General features: G+C 36.0%; 2 long non-coding RNA genes across 2 annotated transcripts; one reads left to right on the top strand and one right to left on the bottom strand.

Annotated features, from left to right (window-relative positions):
• Nucleotides 1-2,317: 2,317 nt before the first annotated feature.
• Nucleotides 2,318-5,484, bottom strand: LOC126967680 (uncharacterized). The gene is made up of 3 exons (XR_007730060.1): nt 5,336-5,484; nt 3,209-3,341; nt 2,318-2,409 (listed from the first exon to the last, which is right to left on the bottom strand). It is a non-coding gene; the product is annotated as an uncharacterized LOC126967680 (long non-coding RNA).
• A 6,845-nt stretch (nt 5,485-12,329) lies between these two features.
• LOC126967678 (uncharacterized) lies at nt 12,330-16,275 on the top strand. The gene is made up of 3 exons (XR_007730055.1): nt 12,330-12,478; nt 14,225-14,357; nt 16,183-16,275. It is a non-coding gene; the product is annotated as an uncharacterized LOC126967678 (long non-coding RNA).
• Nucleotides 16,276-22,926: the final 6,651 nt, after the last annotated feature.

Here is a 22,926-nt window from a genome sequence, read left to right as displayed (position 1 = left end):
ATCGGTTCGGGACAGCCGGTAATTGATTCCACAAACTGTAATTCCTCTGGTATTGCAAGAGAATGTGGGCAGCGGTAATCACTTAAAACCAGGTGACCCGTATGCTCGTTTCTCCTCCATGCCCATACAAGGCTTGTTTAAACATAGGTAACACTGAAAATGTTTAAAAAATGAAAAACGGCTGAAAAATGAAAATGTAGGAAGTTGCCAATACTTTTATTATTTTTCGAAGTAATCTCCGTTCCTGTCTACACATCGCCGAATTCGATGGAACCACTGAGTCAAGCAGTCGGCCCATTCTTCCTTAGGGGTCTCTTCTATGGCATTTTCGTACGCTTTCACCGCATCTTCAGGGCTCGTTAAGCGAATACCTCGAATTTTATCTTTCGTTTTTGGGAATAAATAAAAGTCGCAAATAATCTCTTCGGTAAATTAAAAATTAATAATTTAGAAGATAATATCATAAGCTAAACTCGATAACTATTTCCATCCTATTTTACTAATCATAACAATTGCAATTCTTACGAGCAGTAAAATCCTTAAAATATATTAAATAAATACATTACACTAGAAAAATAAATTTAATGATTTTACATCACGTCACGTTTTTAAGGTGAATTCAATGAACTGTCTTTAACAAGCTCATACTATATTTCTCACTTTTTTACCTTAATCGGACATTACTGGCGTGATTGTATATTAATAAAGGCATAAAAGGCATAAAAGGCACATATTTTCTCAAAATTGATTGCTTTTTGATGTCATTTCTAATATACTAGAATTTACTACCGCTTCGGAAACAAATGGCGCTCTAAGAGAGAAGAAGCGGGGCAAGAAACTCTCCCAGCATTCTTTTTTGCGCTCTTTTCAATAAAAATATACAATATTGTACAGTCTTTTCTATCGCTATAAAATAATCACAATCTGATCCCAGGCTGTCCGATCATTTAGATGATATGAGTTAGATGATATTCAGCTATGAAGTAATAGGATTTACGACAGAGCCATTTTTTATAAAACATTAAAATTTATTTATATCTAGATAATGCCTGAACAGTGGCTGGGACATTATTATAGAAGTGTATACATTTACCCTTAAAGCTATTATGTATCTTATGAAGCCTACTAGAATTAGTAACTTATTATAACAGTAACTTATTTATAACACTTTCATCTTATCGAAGGTTATGAACCAACTGGGTCTCACTGAATTAAATCTGATAATATTAAATCAATACCTTGTTATCAATCAAAATCATTTTATTCATGTACGTCACGAAAATGACACTTGGGAATGTAAAAAATTACATTTCTCGTTAAATTTACCGCCACTTCGCAAAGGGCTTTAATGAGAAGAAGTTGCATGAAACTCATTGCCACTCTTTTAAATCAACATTTACATGTTCGTCGATTATTACATTACAAATCATTTCAATTACAATATAATCTATATAAATCTAAAAATCTAGCTAAAACTCGAGAACGGCTGGACCGATTTGGGCTTATTTTGGTCTTGAATTATTTGTGGAAGTCCAGAAAAGGTTTAAAAGGTGAATAAATATGAAAATGCTCGGAATTAAATAAAAACAACAATTTCATTTTTCTTTGATGTGTCCACGTCGTTCAGAAATCAAATTAAAAGAATAGTTTAAAATGAATAACTAATTGGAATTTTTATATCTATCCAACTTTCTCAGGAGGTAAAAAAGAAACTTAATTTTTGGCTGACTATAGGCGGTAGATTAACAGTTGTTAACTATCTATCAGATTATTTTTATGTAAATTGATAAATCTTAAGTTTTGTCACAAATTAAATTTCTGAACGCAACCATAATATTTGATATTTGACAACCAACTAAATGTAGATTCATAATTCTTAAGTTTTGTCACAAATTAAATTTCTGAACGCAACCATAATATTTGACAGTTGACAACCAACTATATGTAGATTGATAAATCTTAAGTTTTGTCACAAATTAAATTTCTGAACGCAACCATAATATTTGACAGTTGACAACCAACTATATGTAGATTGATAAATCTTAAGTTTTGTCACAAAAAACAAGCACATCGACGCAAATCGAGGCGAGAACAGCACTCTCTCTGAGTTGCAATTTGCGCCTGAAATTATTGCAGGAGGTGCCTGCGCACACGAAGCTGTTCAGCGGCTACTCTCGCAGGTGATCACCCGATATGTCGGCAAGTATGTCGATCATATTCCAATACATACACAGACCAGTGTTATCAAATAGAGAGGATGCGATAATGTTTCTGCATAAATATGCTAATACTATGTTAAAATAATAAAAAATACAAATGCAATTTCAGTTCATTTATTTATTGGAATAAGTCACAACACAGCACTAGCAGGGTCCATCATGAGAAAATGTTGCCTTATCGCAATTCATGCTGAAAAAAAAACAGATGTATAAGAAAATATGCTGATGATTATTATTTAAGGAATTTGTTATGTTCTTAAAGTGATAACCCTTGGTTACGCAAAAGTTTTAGTGTGACCTACGTATACCTATATAAGTACCTAGATATATACCCATGCAATATAATATATGGGTGTATACGTTCTATTATAGAAAAATATATTCCCAGCACAGATTAAACCCTCGAACCGGACAGGCGATAAAGTCGTGAAGCAAACCCTTAATTTGATTATTCGGATTATCTGTTGGATTCTACGGATTGCTTGTTCGATTTTTCGAATTGCTTGTGTGATTGTTCGGATAGCCGTCTTACTGCTATCGCTGTTGCGGTAAAGATACCCTGTCCACTGCAACAGCATAGTCTCTTGTTATCTTTTTGAACCAAAGTGTGGTCGTCCTCTGTGCGTGTGCAACGCAACTGAACTTAAGTTACCAGTGGGAGGCTCCTACGTACAGGATGCCGGCTAGATTATGGGTACAAGAACGGCGCCTATTTCTGCCGTGAAGCAGTTATGTGTTAACTACATTACCGTGTTTCCGTCTGAAGGGCGCCGAAACAAGTAAAATTACTGAGCAAAAGAGACTTAAGATCTTATGTCTCTAGGTGACGAGCGCAATAATTGAAGTACCGCTCAGAATTTTTGCCATGGCGTATCAATTACCATATTTTCATTAAAAACAAAAAGTTATCTGTTCAGTTACGGCATCAGACTCACATCACATTAATAAATACTGAAAAAAATAGCAGGAAAAGCAGAGTAAATACTTACAAGCATTTATTGCTATATGTTTTGCCGTTGGTGGCACAAACGGGACTGTACCGTTCAAGACAGATACAGTTCTTACTTGTAGTACCAGCAGATGCGAGAGGCCAGAAGAACACCGCCACTATTACTGTTATCACTGTGGGTTAATTAATGGGTTATGAAAAAGAAACAAAAAGGCGCGATAAGTGGTATGATTGCTTTTCGAATTAAAATTATTAAAGTATCAGTGGGAGGCTCCATGCACAGGCAGCCGGCTAGATTACGGGTATCACAACGGCCCCTTTTTCTGCCGTGTAGCAGTAATGTGAAGGCATTACTGTGTTTCGATCTGAAGGGCGCCGTAGCTAGTGAAATTACTGGGCAAATGAGACCTAACATCTTATGTCTCAAGGTGACGAGCGCAAGGTGAAGTGCCGCTCAGAATTTTTGGGTTTTTCAACAATCCTGAGGGGTACTGCATTGTTATCGGCAGGACGCATCAGTAACCATCAACTGAACGTCCTGCTCATCCTGTCCCTAATTTTCATAAAAAAAGAATGAGTTTGACGCTTTATAAGGCCAGCAACGCTCTTATGAAAGAATTGTATTGGTTGGATGCAATTACATATTATCACAGTAATCACGTCCATCATGTTCACGAAGCATCCTTACACTAATAATGAGTTCAAGCTCTAAAGGTTGATTCATCCAATTAACGATAAATTATATTTATACATTTAATTCTTTGGTTGCAACACCTTATAAACTAATTTGTTTTGTATATTACAGCCATTGTAAGATACTCTATTTGATTAAAATGTTTGGCCGTTTAGTTTCTTGTATATTCATCTCACGAGCTTAACTTTTTACGAACATACGGTAAATTCAGTAATTTAAAAGAAATAATTGTAGTGATGATTCAAAAGCGCTTGGTTTAAGCCTATTTGAATAATTTGATTTTGACTTTTACTTTGTCTTTGACTTTGACTTCGACTTCGACACTAATGAAGGTCAATGATTTTACTATACTTCGGAAAAGCTGAGCTTTAATGAGAAGAAGTAGTAGGAAATTAATTGCCACTGTCTTTAATCTATATTTACTGTTTCAGAATTTTAGATTATATTTTACACATTGATAAATCTTGAACAAGACTTAGAAGATTAATGGGTGCAGTAGATGTATCAATTGGAATACACTATAAATTAAATTATAAATTTCGTTTATTTCAAAGATTACATATACATTTTTAGTAGTTGAGACTTCCCAGTAAGTTGTCTAAAGACACTTGTATTGGGAATATCCCGCAACTTCCTTAGCAGATACATTTAATTTAATAAACAATATAGAAATAAACAGAAATTATTAAAAACCCAATTTTACAATTATCGCACAATGAAAACTCGTGTGTGTTTGTGTGTGTGAGTGGGTGCGTGCATGTGGGTTTGAATTTGGACCTTTAATTGGGTACATCTATAGAATGCGTGTGCTACTATATAATATATATACATAAGTGAAGGTGTTATGAGAGAAATTATATGTTTTATTATATTAGGACCAACAACACCACAAGCAGCACCCCTTCATGAGCATGACGCGCAGACCAGCCATCACTTCCCTCACATATATCTCAGGGAAGTTAATGACCCGTCCCACGATGCCGCCATGAATCATTTCTCTTCTTCCGCCATCTAATCAACACGTGGCCCGCATGGTATGGTTCCCCCTCTTCCATAAGAAATGGCTACTCTTATAACTTAATTCAGTCAACATCAGCCAGAAGACGTCCACTGCTGGACAAACCTTTGGGACAAAGGCCAAAGATCTCCAAGACGATCATTTCTGTGCTGATATCAGATCGTCGGTCCATCTTACGTGGTCGCAATTCGACAACTTTTCCCACCGGCCATCTGTGCGTCGAACTATGTGCCCTGCCCACTGCCACTTCAGTGCCGCAATCATTTGGGCTATGTTGGTGACTTCCGTTCTCCTACGGATCTCCACCATTTCTGATTCGACATTCGACAAAAGAATGGTACAAATATCTTACATTAAATTAAAACAGTATTTAATTATATAGTGCCTTTCGAAACTATCCAAATATAAATATATTAAAATATCCTTATTGATATAAATACTTAAAGTATACTCACACCAGATGAATTTCATGTTTGTTTATTACTCGTATACCACGTATATGCTCGATGACTAACAAGAAAACTTATATTGCATTGTCGAACAACACACATTACCTATTTATATAAAAATATAACTATTAGGAACGTTTCACACGGCAGTGTTGATAAGTAGGTATGTCTTGGTTATTCGTAGTCGCAATTTATATTTCTGGACGGTGGCAAATCGGTTCCCGGTATTGATTTTCTCAATATTATCAATTCCGTCTCGCTAAAATCTTATATTAAACTTAGGACCCGACAGATTTCTAACATACGTAGGAGGATTATACTATGTTGACTGTATTGAGAATCTAAACCAATCTCAAATACACTGGAACAATCTAAAAAAAATCATCAAAATCCATTTAGGAGGTAGTTCAATTGTGAATCTAAACCATCCTCGAATCTACTTGAACACACACAGGAAATTTCATTCAAATCTGTACAGCCATTTAGGAGGAGTTCACTGTCAACTCACGTACAGAAGAATTATTTAAATAAAGATATAATAAACAAGATGGAGTCCCATGCAGTTTTCCTTGGACTGTAAGACACAAGAGATCAGCCTCGATAAAACAGATCGTACTCTTTGTTCTGGTCTCTCTGTACTGGAAGGTAAGCTGGAGCATACGTTTGAGGCCGCAGTCCTACTGATTAATATAAAGATATCAGCAATTTGGCGGCCGGGAGCAGTCACTTGTCTACCGAGCTCATCTGAAACCAACTCGCCGACCGCAACAGCTAAAAACCCCATTTGTCAGTAGTATTGGAATACTGGGTCTCGAAATCTCGAGAGATTGCCAATTCCACGGTCATCTGCAGCCAAATTGACTTCGGAGAGCTGGGCGTCATAAATAGAGCACGGCAATTATACACGCCAGCCCACATTTTAGCGCTCTACAAAGCGCATACACGGCCACTTAATATGGTGTATTGCTGTCATCTCTGGTCTGGCACACCCCAATATCAACTAGATCCATTTGATCGCGTGCAACGCAGAGCTGCTTAAATTGTCAGGGACAGTGCTCTGTGAACGGTTGGATCACGTTGCGTAGAGATTCCCCTTCATTGTATGTCTCCTACCGCAATTATCACGGGGAGTGTCCCGAAGAGCTGTTTCACCTGATTCTTGCCGCCAAATTCTATCTACGCAAGACACGCTGCAAATAAAGATATCATCCCCACTATCTGGATGTGTGGCAGTCCTCCACAGTGCGCTTTTCAAGGAACTTTCTTCCACGTACGTGTGGAATGAACTTCCTTATGCGGTGTTTCCGCGATGATACGACATGGGTACCTTCAATTCGAGGCAACACTCCTTTGATCCTCTGGTGTTGCAAGATAGCGTGGGCGGTGGTGATCACTTATCACCAGGTGACACGTACGCTTGCTTCTCCTGCTTCCACACGGCAGGTATCTACAACATGTCCTTGAAATAAACACACTAACGTTTGCATATTTGACTTATTGATCGGCCTGCTATGTGGAACGTACTTTATAAAACTAATTATAAATTGCTAATATACTCGCTTCGATAGCTGTATTATACAGTATTACTGTTATTACAACAATATAGTTTTTGTATTATTTTTAAGCTATATTCATTTTTCGATAAAGTCGTCTTTAAATAACTCCATCATAGAAATGGGCGTTTCGGTTTCTGCTACGCAATATCGTAACCGGTTTAATTTTTTCTAAGCAACCAATTACGGTAACTGGTTTTTTCTGAAACAGGTTTCTAATTGTAACCTCCTAAGCTACACAATAATAGTTTTGTACGTGGATGGCGCTGGGTCGAGTCCTGTTTGGAAATAACTTGTTTTTCTGAACAAACAGTTTTTATTATTTATTTTGTTTAATTTTGGATATTTTACAAATATATTATAGTTTTCATATCTGTTTATGGTTTGAAAGATGAAACGTTGACTTCAACTAAGAGCTATTAATTTTATGCCTACCATAAAAGGCATAAAAGGCATTTATTTTCTCAAAATTGGTTCCTTTAGAATTCTTTTTGATGTCATTTTTGATAAGTACTAGATACTACTACCGCTTCGGAAACAAATGGCGCTCTGAGAGAGAAGAAGCGGCGCAAGAAACTCTCCCAGCATTTTTTTTTGCGCTCTTTTCAATAAAAATATACAATATTGTACAGTCATTTCTATCGCTATAAAATAATCACAATCTAGTCCCAGGCTGTCCGATCATTTAGCTATTCAGCAGTGGAGTAATAGGATTTACGACAGAGCCATTTTTTTATAAAACATTTAAAATTATTTATAGATAATGCCTGAACAGTGGCTGGGACTTTATTATAGAAGTGTATACATGTACCCTTAAAGCATGTATCTTATGAAGCCTACTAGAATTTGCCACAAGCAATCCCTTATTTCTAGTGTTATAATAATGAAAATCACTATTAAGAGCAAAAAGGTGACGATTTTTGTGAACATATATTAAATTTTCATAAATGTACTGACAATGAACAGTCATAATATTTATTTCTTTAAATTTTTCTTTGAGAGACTGTCTATAACCAAGCTGATATATAGCACGAACAGCTCTCTTTTGCAGTGCAAACACTATATCAATGTCAGCAGCATGACCCCATAGTAATAAACCGTACGTCATGATGCTGTGAAAATAACTAAAGAACACTAATCTAGCGGTCGCAACATTCGTGTACCCTCTAATCTTTCTAACTGCATATTTCGCAGAGCTGAGTCTATCTGCTAGATGGGCAATATGTGGACCCCACTGAAGCTTTTTATCTAACGTAATACCCAAGAAAACCGTAGAGTTCACAAGTTCCAATCTCTGGTCATTTATAAAGATTGGACAATGTCAGACAAAAAAAGGTGGCGATTGTACCAGTTACGGGTAGCCGTCTTGAGAGGTTTAGAAATAATTTGGTAAATACGATACCGATAAATAATAAATAATTTACACTGTGGTGAAACTGCTAATTTTCACTATAACTTAGTCTTCAATTCCATCTGTGAGGAATTTGACAGGATTTTTACTCCAGTAACGGTGACAGAAAACAACAAACATTGTTTTAATGGTTGGGCAACAATGGGTATCCACAAAAGTCGTAAACGCTTATATGACCTTTATTATGAGAAACATTACAATAATAGTGAAGAATTTAAAATATATGTAAAAAATACTCCAAGCTTTTTAAAGTAGTTTATCATGAAGCGAAAACACGTTTTATTGCAGATAAAATAAAAAACAGTAATAATAAAGTAAAAGCGACTTGGAGTGTAATTAACAATGAAACTGTTATATAAAATTGTCGTTACACCTCTATCTGTTTAAATATTAATAATCGCGTTATAAAATCGGAAATAGAAATTGCAAATGAATTTGATAAATACTTCTCCGAAATCCCGATTGTCATGAACAAAGACCTTAACTCTTCACCAAAAGCAGCACGTGATATGCTTAAATTACACGTACCAGTGTCTTCCACTGATTCGAAATTTAAGTATGTTACAGGTAACGATATAATAAAAATCTTCAAATTAATTAACCTAAAAAATACAAAAGACCTATATCGCCATTCGACTAATATTGTAAAATACACACTTGACATTATAGCACCAGAATTAGCAATAATATTTAATGAATGCATAGAGGGTGTGTTTCCTGACCTCATAAAATACAGCAAAGTTATACCTTTGTTTAAATCGGGCAGTTCTTTTGACGCTGCTAATTTCAGACCTATTTCAGTACTGGCTGTTTTTAGTAAAATATTTGAAAAACTTTTGCTTCAACAGCTACAAATGCATTTTTGTAAAAATCATATTTAAGCGAAAGAGTACAGATAGTTGATGTAAATGGCAAACGGTCTTCGGGTAAACCTGTGAGAATAGGTGTTCCACAGGGTTCTATTCTCGGTCCTTTCTTGTTTCTTATATATATAAACGATCTACCGTTTGTGGTAGATGATAGCCATGAGATTGTATTGTTTGCTGATGATAATCCACTTATTTTTAAGGTGAAGCGACGTGCAGATATTGATGACGAGGTAAACAATGCACTCTCAAAGATAGTGCGTTGGTTTGAGACGAATAATCTGCACTTAAACAGAAAAAAACAAAGTGTTTACGGTTCATTACACCAAACACAGCGGAGGTAGAAACCAACGTACTTATAAATAACCAGATATTGGAACATGTGAACTCTACGGTCTTCTTGGGTATCACGTTAGATAAAAAGCTTCAGTGGGGTCCACATATTGCCCATCTAGCAGATAGACTCAGCTCTGCGAAATATGCAGTTAGAAAGATTAGAGGTTACACGAATGTTGCGACCGCTAGATTAGTGTATTTCAGTTATTTTCACAGCATCATGACGTACGGTATTTTACTATGAGGTCATGCTGCTGATATTGATATAGTGTTTGCTCTGCAAAAGAGAGCTGTTCGTGCTATATATCAGCTTGCTTATAGACTATATATGATTATGATATATATATATGAGTCTCTCAAAGAAAAATTAAAAGAAATCAATATTATGACTGTTCCTTGTCAGTACATTTATGAAAATTTAATATATGTTCACAAAAATCGTCACCCTTTTGCTCTTAATAGTGATTTTCATTATTATAACACTAGAAATAAGGGATTGCTTGTGGCAAATTCTAGTAGGCTTCATAAGATACATAATAGCTTTAAGGGTACATGTATACACATCTTTATTAAAGTCCCAGCCACTGTTCAGGCATTATCTATAAATAATTTTAAATGTTTTATAAAAAATTGGCTCTGTCGTAAATTACCCGACTGCTGAATATCTCAATGATCGGACAGCCTGGGACTAGATTGTGATTATTTTATAGCGATAGAAATGACTGTACAATATTGTATATTTTTATTGAAAAGAGCGCAAAAAAAAATGCTGGGAGAGTTTCTTGCGCCGCTTCTTCTCTCTTAGAGCGCCATTTGTTTCTGAAGCGGTAGTAGTATCTAGTACTTATCAAAAATGACATCAAAAAGAATTCTAAAGGAACCAATTTTGAGAAAATAAATGCCTTTTATGCCTTTTATGGTAGGCATAAAATTAATAGCTCTTAATTGAAGTCAATTCATCTTTCAAACCATAAACAGATATGAAAACTATAATATATTTGTAAAATACCCAAAATTCAACAAAATAAATAATAAAAACTGTTTGTTCAGAAAAACAAGTTATTTCCAAACAGGACTCGAGCCAGCGCCATCCACGTACAAAACTATTATTGTGTAGCTTAGGAGGTTACAATTAGAAACCTGTCTCAGAAAAAACCTGTCACCGTAATTGGTTGCTTAGAAAAAATGAAACCGGTTACGATATTGCGGAAACCGAAACGCCCATTTCTATGATGGAGTTATTTTAAGGCGACTTTATCGAAAAATGAATATAGATTAAAAATAATACAAAAACTATATTGTTGTAATAACAGTAATACTGCATAATACAGCTATCGAAGCGAGTATATTAGCAATTTATAATTAGTTTTATAAAGTACGTTCCACATAGCAGGCCGATCAATAAGTCAAATATGCAAACGTTAGTGTGTTTATTTCAAGGACATGTTGTAGATACCTGCCGTGTGGAAGCAGGAGAAGCAAGCGTATGTGTCACCTGGTGATAAGTGATCACCGCCGCCCACGCTATCTTGCAACACCAGAGGATCAAAGGAGTGTTGCCGGCCTCTAAGAAAGGTTTACGCGCTCGAATTGAAGGTACCCATGTCGTATCATCGCGGAAACACCGCATAAGGAAGTTCATTCCACACGTACGTGGAAGAAAGTTCCTTGAAAAGCGCACTGTGGAGGACTGCCACACATCCAGATAGTGGGGATGATATCTTTATTTGCAGCGTGTCTTGCGTAGATAGAATTTGGCGGCAAGAATCAGGTGAAACAGCTCTTCGGGACACTCCCCGTGATAATTGCGGTAGGAGACATACAATGAAGGGGAATCTCTACGCAACGTGATCCAACCGTTCACAGAGCACTGGGTCCCTGACAATTTAAGCAGCTCTGCGTTGCACGCGATCAAATGGATCTAGTTGATATTGGGGTGTGCCAGACCAGAGATGACAGCAATACACCATATTAAGTGGCCGTGTATGCGCTTTGTAGAGCGCTAAAATGTGGGCTGGCGTGTATAATTGCCGTGCTCTATTTATGACGCCCAGCTCTCCGAAGTCAATTTGGCTGCAGATGACCGTGGAATTGGCAATCTCTCGAGATTTCGAGACCCAGTATTCCAATACTACTGACAAATGGGGTTTTTAGCTGTTGCGGTCGGCGAGTTGGTTTCAGATGAGCTCGGTAGACAAGTGACTGCTCCCGGCCGCCAAATTGCTGATATCTTTATATTAATCAGTAGGACTGCGGCCTCAAACGTATGCTCCAGCTTACCTTCCAGTACAGAGAGACCAGAACAAAGAGTACGATCTGTTTTATCGAGGCTGATCTCTTGTGTCTTACAGTCCAAGGAAAACTGCATGGGACTCCATCTTGTTTATTATATCTTTATTTAAATAATTCTTCTGTACGTGAGTTGACAGTGAACTCCTCCTAAATGGCTGTACCGATTTGAATGAAATTTCCTGTGTGTGTTCAAGTAGATTCGAGGATGGTTTAGATTCACAATTGAACTACCTCCTAAATGGATTTTGATGATTTTTTTTAGATTGTTCCAGTGTATTTGAGATTGGTTTAGATTCTCAATACAGTCAACATAGTATAATCCTCCTACGTATGTTAGAAATCACCTCCTAAGGTTTGTACCGATTTTTCAAATTTAACACTTGTGTACGGGACAACATCTGTCGGGTCCTAAGTTTAATATAAGATTTTAGCGAGACGGGATTGATAATATTGAGAAAATCAATACCGGGAACCGATTTGCCACCGTCCATTTGGCAGAAATATAAATTGCGACTACGAATAACCAAGACATACCTACTTGTCAACACTGCCGTGTGAAACGTTCCTAATAATTATATTTTTATATAAATAGGTAATGTGTGTTGTTCGACAATGCAATATAAGTTTTCTTGTTGGTCATCGAGCATATACGTGGTATACGAGTAATAAACAAACATGAAATTCATCTGGTGTGAGTATACTTTAAGTATTTATATCAATAAGGATATTTTAATTTAGAGCTCCTCACGGCAATTACTATCTTGTTACATAAGAGAAATGATTCATGGCGGCATCGTGGGACGGGTCATTAACTTCCCTGAGATATGTGTGAGGGAAGTGATGGCTGGTCTGCGCGTCATGCTCGTGAAGGGGCGCTGCATGTGGTGTCCTGTCTTTGTACTATTGGTTTACAGATATAATTTTAACATAACACCTAAACTTATGTATATATATATTATATAGCTACACACGCATTCTATAGATGGACCCTAATAAAGGTCCAAACTCAAACCCATGCACACACTCACTCACACACACACAAACACAAACACACACACACACACACACACACACACACACACACACACACACACACACACACACACACACACAGCTTACATACGAGTTTTCATTTTGCGATAATTGTTAAATTTGGTCTTTAATCATTTCTGTTTATTTCTATATTGTTTATTAAATTAAATGTATCTGCTAAGGAAGTTGCGGGATATTCCCAATACAAGTGGCCTTAGACAACTTACTGGGAAGTCTCAACCACTAAAAATGTATACGTAATCTCTGAAATAAACGAAATTTATAATTTAATTTATAGTGTATACGAATTGATACATCTACTGCACCCATTAATCTTCTAAGTCTTGTTCAAGATTTATCATTTCTTTTTGAAATCTTTGATTAAATTTGGTGCACCGCTTTACATACAATGTGTAAAATATAATCTAAAATTCTGAAACTATAAATGAGATAAAAGACAGTGGCAATTTATTTCAAGCTTCGAGGCTTCTCATTAAAGCTCAGCTTTTCCGAAGTATAGTAAAATCATTGACATTCATTAGTGTCATTTATACGTATGTGAATAAATGGTTTTTCTGTCTTTAAAGTCAAAGTCAAAGTCAAATTATTCAAAATAGGCTTAAACCAAGCGCTTTTGAATCATCACTACAATTATTTATTTCTTTTAAATTACTGAATTTACTGTATATTCGTAAAAAGTTAAGCTCGTGAGATGAACATACAAGAAACTAAACGGCCAAACATTTCAATCAAATAGAGTATCTTACAATGGCTGTAATTTACAAAACAAATTAGTTTATAAGGTGTTGCAACCAAAGAATTAAATGTATAAATATAATTTATCGTTAATTGGATGAATCAACCTTTAGAGCTTGAACTCATTATTAGTGTAAGGATGCTTCGTGAACATGATGGTCGTGATTACTGTGATAATATGTAATTGCATCCAACCAATTCAATTCTTTCATAAGAGCGTTGCTGGCCTTATAAAGCGTCAAACTTATTCTTTTTTTTATGAAAATAAGAGACGAGACGAGCTGGACGTTCAGCTGATGGTACTTCATACGCCCTGCCCATTACAATGCAATGTCGCTCAGGATTGTTGAAAAACCCAAAAATTCTGAGCGGCACTGCAATTGCGCTCGTCACCTTGAGACATAACACGTTAGTACTCATTTGCCAAGTTATTTCACTAGCTACGGCGCCCTTCAGATCGAAACACAGTAATGCTTACACATAACTGCTTCACGGCCGAAATAGGCGCAGTTTTGGTACCCATAATCTAGCCGGCAGCCTGTGCAAGGAGCCTCCCACTGATCCTTTAATAATTTTGAATTCGAAAAGCAATCATACCACTTATCGCGCCTTTTTGTTTCTTTTTCATAAAAAAATAACTAACCCACAGTGATAACAGTAATAGTGGCGGTGTTCTTCTGGCCTCTCGCATCTGCTGATACTACAAGTAAGAACTGTATCTGTCTTGAAGAGTTCGGTCCTGTTTGTGCCACCAACGGCAAAACATATGGCAACAAATGCTTGTAAGTATTTACTCTGCTTTTCCTGCTAGTTTTTTCAGTATTTATTAATGTGATGTGAGTCTGATGCCGTAACTGAACAGATAAGTTTTTGTTTTTAATGAAAATATGGTAATTGATACGCCATGGCAAAAATTCTGAGCGTTACTACAATTATTGAGCTCGTCACCTAGAGACATAAGATCTTAAGTCTCTTTTGCTCAGTAATTTTACTTGTTTCGGCGCCCTTCAGACGGAAACACAGTAATGTAGTTAACATATTACTGCTTCACAGCAGAAATAGGCGCCGTTGTTGTACCCATAATCTAGACGGCATCCTGTGCAAATGAGCCTCCCACTGGTAACTTAAGTTCAGTTGCGTTGCACACGCACAGAGGACGAGCACAACATGGTTCACAAAGATAACAAGAGACTATGCTGTTGCAGTGGACAGGGTATCTTTACCCTGTCCACTGCAACAGCGACAGCAGTAAGACGGCAATCCAAACAATCCAAACAAGCAATCCATTGAATCCAACAGATAATCCCAATAATCAAATTGAGGGTTCGCTTCATGACTTTATCTGCCGTGCGGTTTGATGGTTTAACCTCTGCTGGGAATATATTTTTCTATAATAGAACGTATACACCCATATATTATATTGCAGGGGTATATATCTAGGTACTTATTTAGGTATACGTAGGTCATACTAAAACTTTTGCGTAACTTAAAAAAACAACATGTTATAACCAAAATGTTATGTTTATTGATTTTCGAAATACTCTCCTTTACATTTTAAATATTTTTTAATGCGATCGAACCATTTTGTAATACAGAAGGACCACAGATCTGAAGGCATGTTTTCTACGTGCTGATTGAACGCTATCACTGCCACTTCGGAATTGGTTAAAGTTAAACCTCTCATCAAATCTTTGATTTTGGAGAAAATACAGAAATCACAGGGTGCTAGGTCAAGGCTATGTGCAGGATGAGTGCCGAGTTGTACTTTTTTGGAAGTTAAAAATGACTTAGTTTTGTTGGTCGTGTGTGATGAAGTAGGAGTAGTAGTAGGAGATCGCGGCTGTTTGCTCGTCTTTCGCGAACTTTTCTAACACCCTGGGTAAACAAATGGTAGAATACCACTTGGGATTAACACTCCTTTGATCTTCAAGTGGAATTGTGAATTTTATTAATTACACATAGATAAAGAAATAATTGTCACTATAGTCAATAGTACATCATCTGCATGGAGGATGTGATTTAGATACAAACCGGACTCCGAATATGCGAGGGAAAAATTCTCTAAACGTTCCCCAAATGCCTCATCACAATGAGCATAGTAATTGCTATAGCACGCTATAACACGTCCAAACACACGTAGGGGGCACAATAGATCTACAGGTTTAAGTGCCTATTTCCCTCACCAATAAAAATATTAATAATCATACAAATAAAATTTTAATACAAAATTTTTTGAACGATGCGGCACTCGAACCCGCGACCCTGGCGTTCCGTGCTCTGCCAACTGAGCTAAACGTTCGAGTGACGTATCGTCATAAAATCTAGTATGCTTTGTTCAACTCTCAGGTCGTGGCTTCATCTACAGGATCTACTTTACAGTTGATAACCTGCTTAACCCCAATATTTGCATGTTAGGAAATTGACTTGGGATGTCGCTCTTGTAAATCTTAACAATTTGTTATATTTTTAAGGTGATAATCCTCACTTCTAGGAATTTTGTATTTAAATTTTATTTGTATATTAATCCTAGAAGTGAAGGTTATCACTTTTAAAACAAAGAAAATTATAATCATCAGCATATTTTCTTATTTATCTGTTTTTTTTCAGCATGAATTGCGATAAGGCAACATTTTCCCATGATGGCCCCTGCTAGTGCTGTGTTGTGACTTTTTCCACTAAATAAATGAACTGAAATTGCAATTGTATTTTTTAATTTTTTAATTTATGCAGAAACATTATCGCATCCTCTCTATTTGATAACACTGCTCTGTCTATGTATTGGAATATGATCGACATACTTGCCGACATATCGGGTGACGTTTAGTTCAGTGATCACCTGCGAGAGTAGCCGCTGAACAGCTTCGTGTGCTCAGGAAGTCTAGACAGTGGTACTTCACTTCAGTTGGTTGTCAAATGTCAAATATTATGGTTGCGTTCAGAAATTTAATTTGTGACAAAACTTAAGAATTATGAATCTACATTTAGTTGGTTGTCAAATATCAACTATAATGGTTGCTTTCAGAAATTTAATTTGTGACAAAACTTAAGATTTATCAATTTACATAAAAATAATCTGATACATAGTTAACAACTGTTAATCTACTGACTATTGTCAGCCAAAAATTAAGTTTCTTTTTTACCTCCTGAGAAAGTTGGTTAGATATAAAAATTCCAATTAGTTATTCATTTTAAACTATCCTTTCAATTTGATTTCTGAACGACGTGGACACATCAAAGGAAAAATGAAATTGTTGTTTTTATTTAATTCCGAGCATTTTCATATTTATTCACCTTTTAAACCTTCTCTGGACTTAAACAAATAATTCAAGACCAAAATAAGCCCAAATCGGTCCAGCCGTTCTCGAGTTTTAGTTAGATTTTTAGATTTGTATAGATTATATTGTAATTGAAATGATTTGTAATGTAATAATCGACGAACATGTAAATGTTGATTTAAAAGAGTGGCAATGAGTTTCATGCCACTTCTTCTCATTAAAGCCCTTTACGAAGTAGCGGTAAATTTAACGACAAATGTAATTTTTGACATTCCCAAGTGTCATTTTCGTGACGTACATGAATAAAATGATTTTGATTGATAACAAGGTTGATTGATTTAATATTATCAGATTTAATTCAGTGAAACCCAGTTGGTTCATAACCTTCGATAAGATGAAAGTGTTATAAATAAGTTACTGTTACATACATACTAATATACAATCACGCCTGTAATGTCCGGTTATGGTAAAAAAGTGAAAAATACAGTAAGAGCTTTTTAAAGATAGTTCATTGAATTTGGAATGACCTTAAAAACGTGACGTGATGTAAAATCATTAAATTAATGTCTCCAGTGTAATATATTGATTTAATATATTTTAAGGGTTTTACCGCACGTAAGAATTGCAATTGTCATGATTAATTAAATAAGATGAAAACAGTTATTGAGTTTTAGCTTTTGATATTATCTTCTAAATTATTAATTTTTAATTTTCTGAAGAGATTATTTGCCTGCGAGTTTTATTTATTCCCAAAAACTAAAGATAAAATTCGAGGTATTCGTTTAACGAGCCCTGAAGATGCGGTGAAATCGTTCGAAAATGCCATAGAAGAGACCCGAGGGAGAGAAGGAAGAATGTTCCCACTGCTTGTCTCAATGGTTCCATCGAATGCGACGATGTGCAGAGAGTAATAAAAGTATTGGCAACTTTCTACATTAAGCCGTTTTTCATTTTTCAAACATTTTCAGTGTTACCTAGATATAAATAAGCCTTGTATGGGCAAGGAGGAGAAACGAGCGTACGGGTCAACTGGTTTTAAGTGATTACCGCTGCCCACATTCTCTTGCAATACCAGCGGAATTACAGTTTGTGGAATCAATTACCGGCTGTGGTAATCCCGAACCGATACGACTTAGGGTTCTTCAAGAAAAGAGCACACTGTCACCTTTAAGGCTGCATGCAATGCATCTCTTGACACCTGTTCTTGCGGATGTCTATAAGCGTTTGCCTCACCTCTCCCCATCCCGTGAGCCTCTTGCCCATTTGCCCACTCTTACATTTAAAAAAAAGTTGCAGGCTTTTAAGGAAGGTGTACGCGCTTTTTTTGAAGGTACCCTTATCATATCGTCCCAGAAACACCGCACAACGAAGCTCATTCCACAACTTTATAGTACGTGGCAAAAAGTTCCTTTAAAAGAGGCACAAGCGGTACTCCCTTGGGAGTATCTGCTGGGATATTGCTCAGAAGGTGCTATCTAATTGGGACGATCACCAACGGGAGATTAACGAGTATTTCTTTCATTAGAATTACACTTAAATTGCTTGTTACGAAGTTAGTTACTTCTGATAGAACGGTGACCCACCGTTGCCACAATGAGCCTACGAAATGTTTTAATTGTATAGCTATTGACTAGGCTGCTACCTAAAAGTATTTCTGATTTAATAAAATTTGCAGAAGATAAATGATAAGCTGACCACGTTGTTACATTTCACATAAAAGTTTTAAAGGCTAAACTGCTTGTTTTTGATCTTCCTGCGCCCTCTGACAAAGAAGACGTAAACACGTTGACACATACCCTCAAAACGCCATCTTACCTTTATCAGCTTAAGTACACTACCCGAGGGGCTGATTGTAGATATCTAAACCATTAAAATAAATAAATGAAAGAGGCATCAATAACAGGTTAAGGTGGCGTTGCGTAGAGACGTTGCTTCATTGTGTGTCTTCTATCGCATTTATCACGGGAAGTGCTCCGAAGAATTGTTTCACCTGATTTCTGCAGCCGATTTCCAGATTCACACGACACGCCCCAAATTAGGATATCATTCCCACTATCTGGATCTAGACCATCTGGATGTGTGACGTTCCTACGGAGTCCTGTGGAGAATTACAGTGCGATCTTCATGGAACTTTGTTCCACATACCAACGTGCTTGCGTGCACCGTGCGGGACAATATGACATAGGTACCTTCAAAATAAACGTGTAACTACACCTCCCTTAGAGGCCGACAACGCTCATGTGATTCCTCTGGTGTTGCAAGAGAATGTGGGCGGCGGTGATCACTTATCATTATTTATTCCCAATTGTCAATTTACGTATGAATTTACATTTTCTTTGACTTACTCGTGTAAGGCGTTGAGTATTTGTAGTGTGAGTATGTCTGTTGCGTCACTTTACATAATATATTGTAATTGAAATGATTTGTATAAATATAACGGTGAAAATGTAAATCTTGATTTAAAAGAGTGGCAATGAGTTTCTTCCTACTTCTTCTTACAAAGTAAGCAGTAGGTACAATAAGAAAAAAAAATGACATTCATAAGTGTCATTTCCGTGACCTAAAGGAATAAAGTGATTTTGATTTATTAATTTTAGTAGTCTAATTATTTCAATATAGGTTCATAATATTATATATTTTTATCGACATAAGTGGTGATGACTATGACTGAGATCAAAATATTTCATAATGACGTTGCATTAGGTATATGGTATGGTGGCTCCAACACAATTCAATCACTAGGTTGGGTCCATTTTGCGTGCAGTATTGGCCAGTTACTACAACCAGCCCAGCTCCTTCCAGAAGTTCAAAACATTTCACCAGTTGAAGGCTCCTTTTCACAGGATGCCGACTAGATTATGGGTACCACAACGGCGCCTATTTCTGCCGCGAAGCAATAATGTGTAGCATTATTGTGTTCCGGTCCGAAGGGCGCCATAGCTAGTGAAATTACTGGGCAAACGATACTTAACATCTTATATCTGCGCCGATAAGAATTTTTGTGATTTTCAAGAATCTTGAGTGATACTGCATTGTAATGGGCAGGGCGTATAAATTACCATCAGCTTAATGTCCTGTTCGTCTCGTCCCTTATCATAGTCATAAAACAAACATTCCTGGAGCAACCTCGTATCAGTTAAGGTTTTTGCCCGTTGGTTGGCCACCCCCCCAAAAATTCCAGGATTACGTGAGGGACCGTTTCGTCCTCGGCTAGATAGCCTCTGCACTTGGGACTGTAACGGACAGTCGTCGACGGACGATTGTGAAAAGGTGTTTGTTTAGTGATGTGTGACCAGGTAGGGTGCCCACCATTATACGGATTTCATGTTTGTTGAGGCTGATAAGTCTACGTGTCAGTTTGGGCGATAGTGCAGGTATCGCTGCTATCGACTATCTACAGCTTGAGACATTTATCCATTAGGTATATTATGAGTATTGAATATAGAATATTTTATGTTTAGTGTGTCACCAACTTCATTTTTTTGTCAGCGAGCTAATATTTTGAGAATTGTATTAAATCAATTCAAACCAAAATCACTTTATTCATGTAGGTCAAGTAAATGACACCTATGAATCTCAAAAGTTTTCTCTTTCTTACATTTACTACCACTTCGGAAAAGGTTGAGCTTAAATGAGAAGAAGTGGCAAGAAACTCATGGGCACTCTTTTAAACCAACATTTTCTGCTTCAACGTATTACTGCGTGTGATGATTAAAGTGATGCAGCAAAATACTTCATTTTCAAATACTATAAACGCCTTACACGAGTAAGTAAAAAAGAAGTTAATGAAAATTAATAATTAAAAACACAAGAGTTTTATAGAGTTTGAGATTTTATTTATGTTATTTATTCATTATACACCGATCACTCATAAAAAAGGTAAGGAAATTGCAATAATCAGCTGAAATCTGCACCAATATTACCAAATACAAAACCAAATAAAATATTTCCAGCGTATCAGCAGATAATGTTTGATAACTCTCAAAATTGTCTCATACGACAAGCATTGATTAGTTCATACTATCTGCGAACACAAATTGCATTCGTTATCAGAGCCTCAATATGTACAATTAAGTTTACTCAAAATTTTGTTGTGCTAATTTAATATATCATTGTTGTTGAAAACTCAAATCTTCGGAGGAAATTGAAGATTTCCTTGGAAATTTAGGCTACGTACAACTTTATTATTATTCTATATCAATTTGTAATCTACTAGCTTGTACCCGCGACTCTGTACGCATGGAATAGTTAGTTACTTTGGGCAGATTTTTTTATTTTTTGGGATACTTTGCAACAAACTGCTCATTCCACTGCTGGCGGCGGTCTTCTACGATACAGCGGATATCCCTTGTCAATGTGGACAGTCACTTTAATAGCATTTCCCTGCGAACTATTATGTCCTATTTCATCCCCAGGGTTTCAAAAATGCTCGATCAAATACTTATCAAATGCCTAAATAGAAAGTTTTATGGTGTCTTCTTCAATAATGACAAACTTCCATGCAAACTTCCATCCCCTATCTCAACCCCTCCATTCATTTTTTTGCAATAAAAAATAGCCTATGTCCTATTCCAAGCTCTAGTCTATCTCTGTACAAAATTTCATAGACATCACATTTATAATAAAGATAGTTGGAATTAATGTTTCTTTTTTTTGTTAATGAATATTGTTATACTATTTTGAATGCTATTGTAACTTTTGTACTTCACCCTGACTTGCACTAAATTACTTATAAAGTTTTACAGTGAATAAAGATTTTTTTGACTTTGAGTTTTAATATTAGTAGGAATTATTTTTTCGTATTTCTGAACATATACTTGTCTATTTAATTTATTAAATGGATCTATTACAATATTATATTAAATTTTAAATTTGCAACAAAACGTTTTTAATCTTAAATCTCTACCTTCTATAGTTAAGAAAAAAAAAAAAATTTAAAAGTGTGATACTTACTTTTGCAGGCCAGTGTATATTTATATGTTACTAGCCATGCCCCGCGGTTTCACTCGCTTAGATAGCGATCTATGGTAGTGGAAAGTCTACCAAGCCGGATTATAGATTTATTATTGGTAACATATACGTTTTATTTCACTTATTTATTATTTTATTATTGCATTATTTTTTCTAGATTAACATTTTAAACCTTAATATCTTTTGAGTGCAATGCTTTGTCCAATATTCAATAACTTTAGAAGTAGGTATTGAAACGGTCTTTAATAAAATATTAATATAAAATATGATAAAGGATTAAATATAGAGGGATGAATAATATCGCTTGATTTTTGCCCGCACTTTTATCAACAAAATGTAAAAAAGTAGTTATAGTGGCAGAACAATTACAGTAGTGGGACATGGTATCGCGGACTTTTTTGTAGATATTATTTATCAATACGTTCCATAATACTGTAGAACAGTGTTCTATCATCAATATTTTCCACAGCGCACGCGATATCAGATTTTTTATGAATATATTTTTCATATATTTGGTCATATTATTGATTTTTATTAGGGATCCCTATTTTTTGAAAATGTAATATAGCCTATGTCACTCAGTGAAGATGCAGATTTCTAATGGTTAAAGAATTTTTGAAATTGGTCCAGTAGTTTTTGTGTGAAAACATTACAAACATACTTACAAAAGCACAAATGTTTCCTCTTTATAATATTATTATTAGTTTAGACAACAATATTTATTTTATACGAAAATGTCATCAACTTAACTTCAATGCGACCATAAATGCAAAAACTAATATAAACCTGAACAATTCCTCCGAACACTCACCTTGATAAATGCGGTACAACAATCAAAGGGTCGAGTCTATCGAAGATGACTTGATCATTAATGAATCGAGCCATTATTCGTTGTGGATGGAAATGAAAAGTGTCACTGTAACTTACATTTGGGTAGAGTTGGTACTGTAGTGCTCAAGGGGCAAGAACAGCACTCCCTCTGAGTCACAATTTGCGCCTGAAATAGTTGCAGAAGGACTTACTGAGCACATGAAGCTCTTCAGTGGCTACTCTCGCAAGTGATCACGGAAATAAACGTCGCTCGATACGTCGACGACAAGTATGT

This window comes from Leptidea sinapis, chromosome 13 (assembly GCF_905404315.1).
Source record: "Leptidea sinapis chromosome 13, ilLepSina1.1, whole genome shotgun sequence".
Lineage (NCBI taxonomy): Eukaryota > Metazoa > Arthropoda > Insecta > Lepidoptera > Pieridae > Leptidea > Leptidea sinapis.
Note: the sequence above shows the minus strand (reverse complement) of the source record. Positions and strands in the feature narration are given on the sequence as shown.